This window comes from Meles meles, chromosome 7 (genome assembly GCF_922984935.1).
Source record: "Meles meles chromosome 7, mMelMel3.1 paternal haplotype, whole genome shotgun sequence".
NCBI lineage: Eukaryota > Metazoa > Chordata > Mammalia > Carnivora > Mustelidae > Meles > Meles meles.
This window is the reverse complement of record NC_060072.1, coordinates 96,133,280-96,141,029: the sequence shown is the minus strand read 5'-3', so window position 1 is coordinate 96,141,029 and position 7,750 is coordinate 96,133,280. Positions and strand designations below refer to the sequence as shown.

Genomic DNA, 7,750 nt, shown 5'->3' with positions numbered 1-7,750 from the left:
AACTAAAAAATATACTTGTGGCCCCCCAAAATCTGGGGTCCATCAATTTGCAACTTCTGCTTTAGGTTTAGATCATAGCATGAAAATAAGTGGAGGTGAAGGATATGTTGAAGAAGGAAGAGACTAGTGTCATCTGGACCATAGTGTTCATCAAAGGAAATAACAGAAAATAAGACTAGAAAATTATTCTGGGGCCAATTCTTTGGAGGCTTTTGGACTTTAGTTTTACAGGTAAGTTTTTGACAAGAGTAGCTTGCACCTCATGATTCTGGTGGCAATATTAAATAAGCTTTGCCATAATTCATGCAAGGGGTTTAGAGCTTGAAAGGAAAGAGGATGGGACATTAGGGAAGAAAATTGACAGGCCTTAGTAACTGACTAGATTGACTCAGCCAACATTTATACTATACCTGGGCTGTGTCACATGTGGTGTCAGGCATTTAAGATACACAAATAATTGAGAAACAGGTGAGAGGAATCTGTAGTTTAATAGGTGACATGAATTTGAACAAGGAATGGGAAATACAGAATAATACATTGCTAATAAGGATTCAGTACAGTGGGACAAGGAGGAGGAAAGGGGTCAACTACCTACTACCAGTTGGAGAGATGCTTCTCAGGAGAATCACTGAACTGAGTTCTGAACAGGTTCAGATACTGGCAGTGAGGAAAGGGGGTTGAGCATTTACTGTGAGTTGGGCACTATTTTAAGTATCAAACATCTTGACTTCCCAGCCATGTTATTAAAAAGTGCTATTGCCATCTCCAGTTTCTATATGGGGAAATAGGCAAAATTCACATGGGTAATGAACAGAACTGGGATTTGAACCCACAGTCATTTCAGAGTCTGGGCTCCTAACCACTGCACATAACGAGGCACATAACCAAAGATGAATCACAGATAAAGACAAACATTTCTTGTCTGTGAGAATGGAAGATAGGATCATTACTAACCCGAATAGAGATGAGAGGATGAGCAGGTTTCAGGGGTGAAATAATGAGCTCATTTAGAGAACTTGGTTTAAAATGCTTCCACAGGGCTGCCTGGGTGGCTCAGTGGGTTAAGCTCTGCCTTCAGCTCAGGTCATGATCCCAGAGTCTTGGGATCAAGTCCCGCATCGGGCTCTTTGCTCAATGGGGAAGCTGCTTCTCCCTCTCCCTCTGCCTGACTCTCTGCCTACTTGTGATCTCTCTCTGTCAAATAAATAAGTTAAAAAAAAAAAAAAAGAAGCTTCCACATAGGGGGCGCCTGGGTGGCTCCTTGGGTTAAGCCGCTGCCTTCGGCTCAGGTCATGATCTCAGGGTCCTGGGATCGAGTCCCACATCGGGCTCTCTGCTCAACGGAGAGCCTGCTTCCTTTCCTCTCTCTCTGCCTGCCTCTCTTGTGATTTCTCTCTGTCAAATAAATAAATAAAATCTTTTAAAAAAAATGCTTCCACATAAAGCTATTTAGCCAGTAAATGGAAACATGGATATGGAACTTAAGAGCAAGAGATTAGGGTTAAAGATCTGGCTTTGGGAGTTCTCTGCCCAAAGGGTGAAGAAATTCTAGGAATGAACGCAAACACTAAAAGAGAGGATAGGAGGAAGTCTAAGAATGGGACTTTGGGGAAATCCAGAAGTAATCCGTAACAAGATCTAAAAAATAGGGATGCCTGGGTGGCTCGGTTGGTTAAGCGACTGCCTTCCACTTGGGTCGTGCGTGATTCTGGAGTCCCAGGATCGAATCCCATATAGAGCTCCCTGCTCGGCAGGGAGTCTGCTTCTCCCTCTGACCCTCCCACTTCTCATGCTCATTCTCTCTTTCTCTCAAATAAATAAATCTTTAAAAAAAAATCTGAAAAATAGAAGAAAAAGTTGGCAAATGCCTCCACTTTTTTAAAAAAAAGTAATTTTGAAGGAATGATTTTTTGGGGTATGATAATAGAATTATGATGTGTGTTTTGAGTACAGTTGACAATGAATCATTTAAATGTGGCTCATAAACTAGCCATGAAGGAGTTCCAGAAATGTTTTTGTGCAATGACCACATTCCTGAGATAAGTGTAGGTTGAGATAATGTCAGCGGAAGTCCTCTAATGATTACTAGATAAACTACAGAGCTCCAGACCTCTTAACATTTGGAACAAGTCAGCAACTTGGAAAAGGACAAAAAGTTCTTGTGTGTCGGATGTCTGCACATTAGCTTTTTAGTCACATAAAAGCAATTTTGGTTAAGATCTAAGAATTTGTCACTGAAAAGATCAGTATAGGGTGACATTAGCTACTTGGCTATAAGGTGAAGGAGCTGCATGAGAGAAGGAATTAAGCTGTGGAGATGCTCAGCCTGAACAGATTGGGGGTATCTTGCTGGAAAGGATTAAGGATTTATTTATGTATTTTTAGATTTTTTAAAAAGATTTTATTTATTTGACAGAGATCACAAGTAGGCAGAGCAGCAGGCAGAGGGGGCGGGGAACCAGGCTCCCCGCTGAGCAGAAAGTCGGATGCGGGGCTCCATCCCAGGACCTGAGATCATGACCTGAGCTGAAGGCAGAGTCTTTTTTTTTTTTAAAGATTTTATTTATTTATTTGACAGACAGAGATCACAAGTAGGCAGAGAGGCAGGCTCCCCGCCGAGCAGGGAGCCTGATGTGGGGCTCGATCCCAGGACGCTGGGATCATGACCTAAGCTGAAGGCAGAGTCTTAACCCACTGAGCCACCCAGGCGCCTATGTATTTTTAGGTTTTATTTTATTTGTCACAGAGAGAGCACAAGCAGGCAGAGTGGCAGGCAGAGGGAGAGGGAGAAGCAGCTTCCCCATTGAGCAAAGAGCCCGATGAGGGACTCGATCCTAATACCCTGGGATCATGACCTAAGGTGACTGAGCCACTCAGGCATCCCAAAGATTTTTTTTTTTTTTAAATGGGTGATTCACAGGGTGTCTGGGTGGCTCAGTGGGTTAAAGCGTCTGCCTTCGGCTCAGGTCATGATCCCAGAGTCCTGGGATTGAGCCCCACATCGGACTCTCTGCTCAGCGGGGAGCCTGCTTCCTCTTCTCTCTCTGCCTGCTTCTCTGCCTACTTGTGATCTCCATCTGTCAAATAAATAAATAATCTAAAAAATAAATAAAATAAAAAATAAAATAAAAAATAAAAAAATAAATAAATAAAATAAAATAAAATAAATAAAAATAAAATAAATAAAATAAAAAATAAAAAGTGAATAAAATGGGTGATTCAGGGGGTGCCTAGATGGCTCAGCTGGTAAAGGGTCTGTCTTCGGCTCAGGTCATGGTCCCAGGGTCCTAGATTGGAGCCCTTCACTGGGCTTCCTGCTCAGCAGGGAGCCTGCTTCTCCCTCTCCCTCTGCTTGCCTCTGTGCCTGCTTGTGCTCTTGCTCTCTCTCAAATAAATAAAATCTTTTTTTTTTTTTTTAAATGGGTGATTTAGGCCAAGTGTGTTGATCAGAGGAGCATGTGTGGTAATCAAATGGGGCGTTGAAGTCCCTGGGCAGAGGAATATGATGAAACCAGTGTTGTAGAACTCTGAGCGTGGTGAAACTGGGGCACCAGGAAGCCCATTGTAACAAATTAGATGATGTGGTAGAAGAAACAATGATTGATGGACGTCAGGCATGGGAGAAAGAAAAATGCCAGATTAATTCTTAAAATTGGAAACCACGGAATTGCAAGAACAGTATTAACAGAAATGGGAAAAGAATGTCATTCTGGGAAGGGAGAAGTTTTGTTTGCATTTTAGGGGATATATAGATAGCTGAAGGTATAGCACCACAATTTAAGCTTGGGATTTTTGTCTTGGGAGGAGGGAGAAAAATGATTTTGGCAGAATTCCACAGGAGGAGGGAGAAAACAAATGAGATGGAGAAACAATGTTCTAAGAAAAATGAGAGTACAGTGTCTCTGAAGTCCAGTAAGATCTCAATGGTTTCAAACAGCAAACGTTTTTACAACAGGGTATTAAGATAGTATGAAGCTGGAAGCAGAGAGTATACATTTCTTTTTTTTTTTTTTTTAATATTTTTTATTTATTTGACAGAGAGAAATCACAACTAGGCAGAGAGGCAGGCAGAGAGAGAGGAGGAAGCAGGCTCCCTGCAGAGCAGAGAGCCTGATGTGGGGCTCGATCCCAGGACTCTGGGATCATGACCTGAGCTGAAGGCAGAGGCTTTAACCCACTGAGCCACCCAGGCGCCCCGAGAGTATACATTTCATTCAAAAAATAGAAGGAAGTAGAGGCTCCTGACCCGCTCAGTCAGTGGAGCGTGGGACTCTTGATTTGGGGGTTGTAAATTTGAACCCCAAGTTGAGTGTAGAGATTACTTAAAAATAAAACCTAAAGAAAAAAAATGGAAGTAGAAAACAACATGATCATTTGGAATTGTCAGGACTGATCTAGTGGGATAGAATTTGAACATGTTATGGAACAATGTAAAGGGAAGTTTCCTTAGGAGGTTGAGATGAGTGGGATCACAAGGTGGAGAAGGTAGCTTTAGGGCAGATGAGCAAAGTCGAATACCGAATCAGAAACGAAGGAATGCCTGGGGATACCTGGTCGTATAACCAAAGGAAATATATAGGATAGAGAATTGTTGAAATGGAAGAGGAAAGGTGAAGGAATTGGGGAGTTCAGGTCACTGTGGGGTTGGTAGAAATCTGAAATTACCTATTTTACATTAAAGTCTGAAGCCTTGGCCTCCGATCTATGACAGTTACAAGGGAAGTATTTGAGAAGGAAAGGTAGGATCTCCCAGTACCCAACAACCTCTGCTAACTTGTCCGTCTAGGTCCTCCATTTTGTAAGCCACGGTGCCTTCTTCCCTTCGCAGCACAGTTGTTGGTTGCCCTCTGCTGGTCAATTTTGGTCTTGCCTCTCCAGACATAACTGAGAGCATGCGCAAAATGGCATTTGATAGGAAGCTGAGTACTGAGCCTGTTAGAGTCTGTTCATCCAGGACACACTTGATCACATCTGTGATCCAGGCCTAGTAAAGGAAAAAGAGACAAAAACAAAATATACAGTCCTAACTCTCAAGAACCTTATAGTCCATTCTGAGTGAAGATTAAAACATGTATACATACCTACTGTAAAAACAAAAAAATTCCATTTATTCAACAAAGTTTTTTATTTTATTTTTTTAATTGAGTGGCTTATATGTGCCAAGAGTTGATGTTCTGCCGGGGAAGAAAGACTTCACAAAACATGATTAGGGTATGGTGGGTGACAAGAGGTTAGAGATGACTTCCCAGGAGAACTAACATTGATATGGAGGCTGAGTAGATGGTGAGGATGGGAAAGATTATTTCAGGCAGAGAATAGCATGAACATAGACAAATACTAGACCTGGAACTATGCCAGTGGTTGGAAAGTAGTGAATAGGAAAGAATGGTGAGTGAAAAGGGACCAGTTCATGAAACACAGAAAGCAGCCACAGGAGGGTTTACTACAACAATTAAAAAAAAAAAAAAAAGTTATTTGCTTATTTGACGGAGAAATAGCACAAGCAGGCAGAGGGTGAGGGAGAAGCAGGCTCTCCAATAGCAGGAAGCCTGATGTGGGGTTCCATCCCAGGACTCTGGGATCATGACCTGAGCCGAAGGCAGCTGCTTAACTGACTAAGCCACTCAGGAGCCCCTGCAATGGGATGCTTTAGTGCAGCTTCACATAGAGTAACTCATGTGGTCCTCACAATCTACTTTCCCAATGACTCTAGCAAGTGGTCGTCCTAGACTGCACTGACCCTGAGAAATGTGAAAAGAGTTAAGATCTATTTAAGAAACAGAATAAATATAACTTTTAATTAGTTCTTGCAAAGAGGTGTCAAAGGAGATGTCTTGCATGCAATGGAGTCGATAGCGGTGGTAGAACAACAGGTTCCAGCTGGAGTAATCAAGAGTCTCAAAGAGAAAGAATAAAAGGATGTGCAGGATGGGAATTTATAAATGATGAGGGTGCCAGGGTGGGAAGGAGACAGTGGTGAGGTGAGGATGATCTCAGAAAGAAGAGCATGAGAAGAATGAACGAAGGTGGGAAACTGCAAAGGAGAAAGGTGTATAAAGCTCTGTGAATTACTCTTGAACTCCCTGCTCTTTGGCGATCTTTTCTGGAAAAAATGATGCTGTGCAAGAAATGAAATACAGGGCGCCTGGGTGGCTCAGTGGGTTAAGCCGCTGCCTTCAGCTCAGGTCATGATCTCAGGATCCTGGGATCGAGTCCCACATCGGGCTCTCTGCTCAGCGGAGAGCCTGCTTCCCTTCCTCTCTCTCTGCCTGCCTCTCTTGTGATTTCTCTCTGTCAAATAAATAAATAAAATCTTAAAAAAAAAAAAAAAGAAATGAAATACAAAAAGAACATCCTCAACAAGTATCCTACATATTCCCCGTGATTAGAAATTAGGGGATGGGAAGAACCAGATAAGGTGAATACAGGAGGATTAGAGGTTAGAAAAGGAATTAATTCCCTAGCTTGGTAAATACACGGATAATTTAGAACAGCACTTGGCACCCAATGAGCAATCAGTAAAAAGTATTATCTCCCTACACTCCAGTTGCAGCTAGATCTGTAGTGTTTACCCTTCAACAGGCTACTTCCTCCTAGCCCACTGACATCTGAGATGAGCATCCCCAAAGAAATCCGAAGGAGAGAAAAAAGCCTTTTCCTGGGTCTCAGTTATAATCACACTTCCGGTCATGAAATCCAGAGGTGCCCTCTTTTCCTGGAAACTCTAATTTTGACTATTATATCACAACAGGCATTAAGATTTCCAAAAACCTAACCCTTCTTCAACCAAATCCTTTGCCATTCCCGTCCCCAAGAATGAAACGTGTGCCCAAGCTCTAACAAACCCGAAGTTAGAGGATTCAGAAAGTGTCTGTGTCTTAGCAGCCAGTACAGTCGTGCACGATTAAGCTTCCCGTGATCACCTCCCTCCCTCCCAATTCAGGCGTGAGACCTCTCGGCTTCTACTTCTGAGACAGAAAGGGAAGTGCACGAAAGACACGTGCGCGGGGGGTCCCCTTTACGTATTCTGAAGAAGCGGGAAAAAAGCGGCCGTCACGAACAGGATTCGAACCTGTGCGGGGAATCCCCATTGGATTTCGAGTCCAACGCCTTAACCACTCGGCCACCGTGACTTCCAAAACTATGTCTTGCCGCGCGCTTACAGAAGGGGTCCGCATTGCGACCACGGAGGGAATGTAGCAATGGGAAGCCGGCTCGACCCCATACACACACACCCTGTGACCCCCGCCCTCCGCCCCTTACCTCGCCTCTACGCCACTCAAAGGAACAAGCGGGTGGAGCGGGTGACCCAGGGAGGGAGGTGGCGGAGGGGCGTCCTCCCGCCCAGACAAGATTGGGGTCTCAAAGAGCGCAAAACTATTTAGAAAGCGATGGTGGCCTGCAGAGGACTCTGTTGGAGGGAAGAGGCTCGGCCCCAGGGTGGCGGTTAGAGGACTCCTCCGGTTAAGGAGTGATAAAGGGTGCTGAGGCAAGGTGTTGAGAGTGAGGGAGACTCCGGAAGAGTTGAAACGGGGAAGTCCTGGGGATAGATGAAAGAAGAAACTTCCTGGGGAAAGGGGTCTGAGGTACTTTGAGATTAAGGGCTCCGTGGGGTTGGGAACGTGCAAGGTAAGGACCACGCGGAACCATGAGCTGGGGGTCCCTCCAGAGACGGACGTCGGCTTGGGGTAGGCTAGAGAGGTACCCCACTCCCTGGGCTGAGAAGCAAAGAGGGAGGAAAGGCTTCGCC

The 7,750-nt window shown here is 44.2% G+C and overlaps 1 non-coding gene across 1 annotated transcript; it reads right to left on the bottom strand.

Annotated features, from left to right (window-relative positions):
- Positions 1-7,051: 7,051 nt before the first annotated feature.
- On the bottom strand, positions 7,052-7,133 carry TRNAS-CGA. The gene has a single exon. It is a non-coding gene; the product is annotated as a tRNA-Ser (tRNA).
- Between the last annotated feature and the right edge of the window lie 617 nt (positions 7,134-7,750).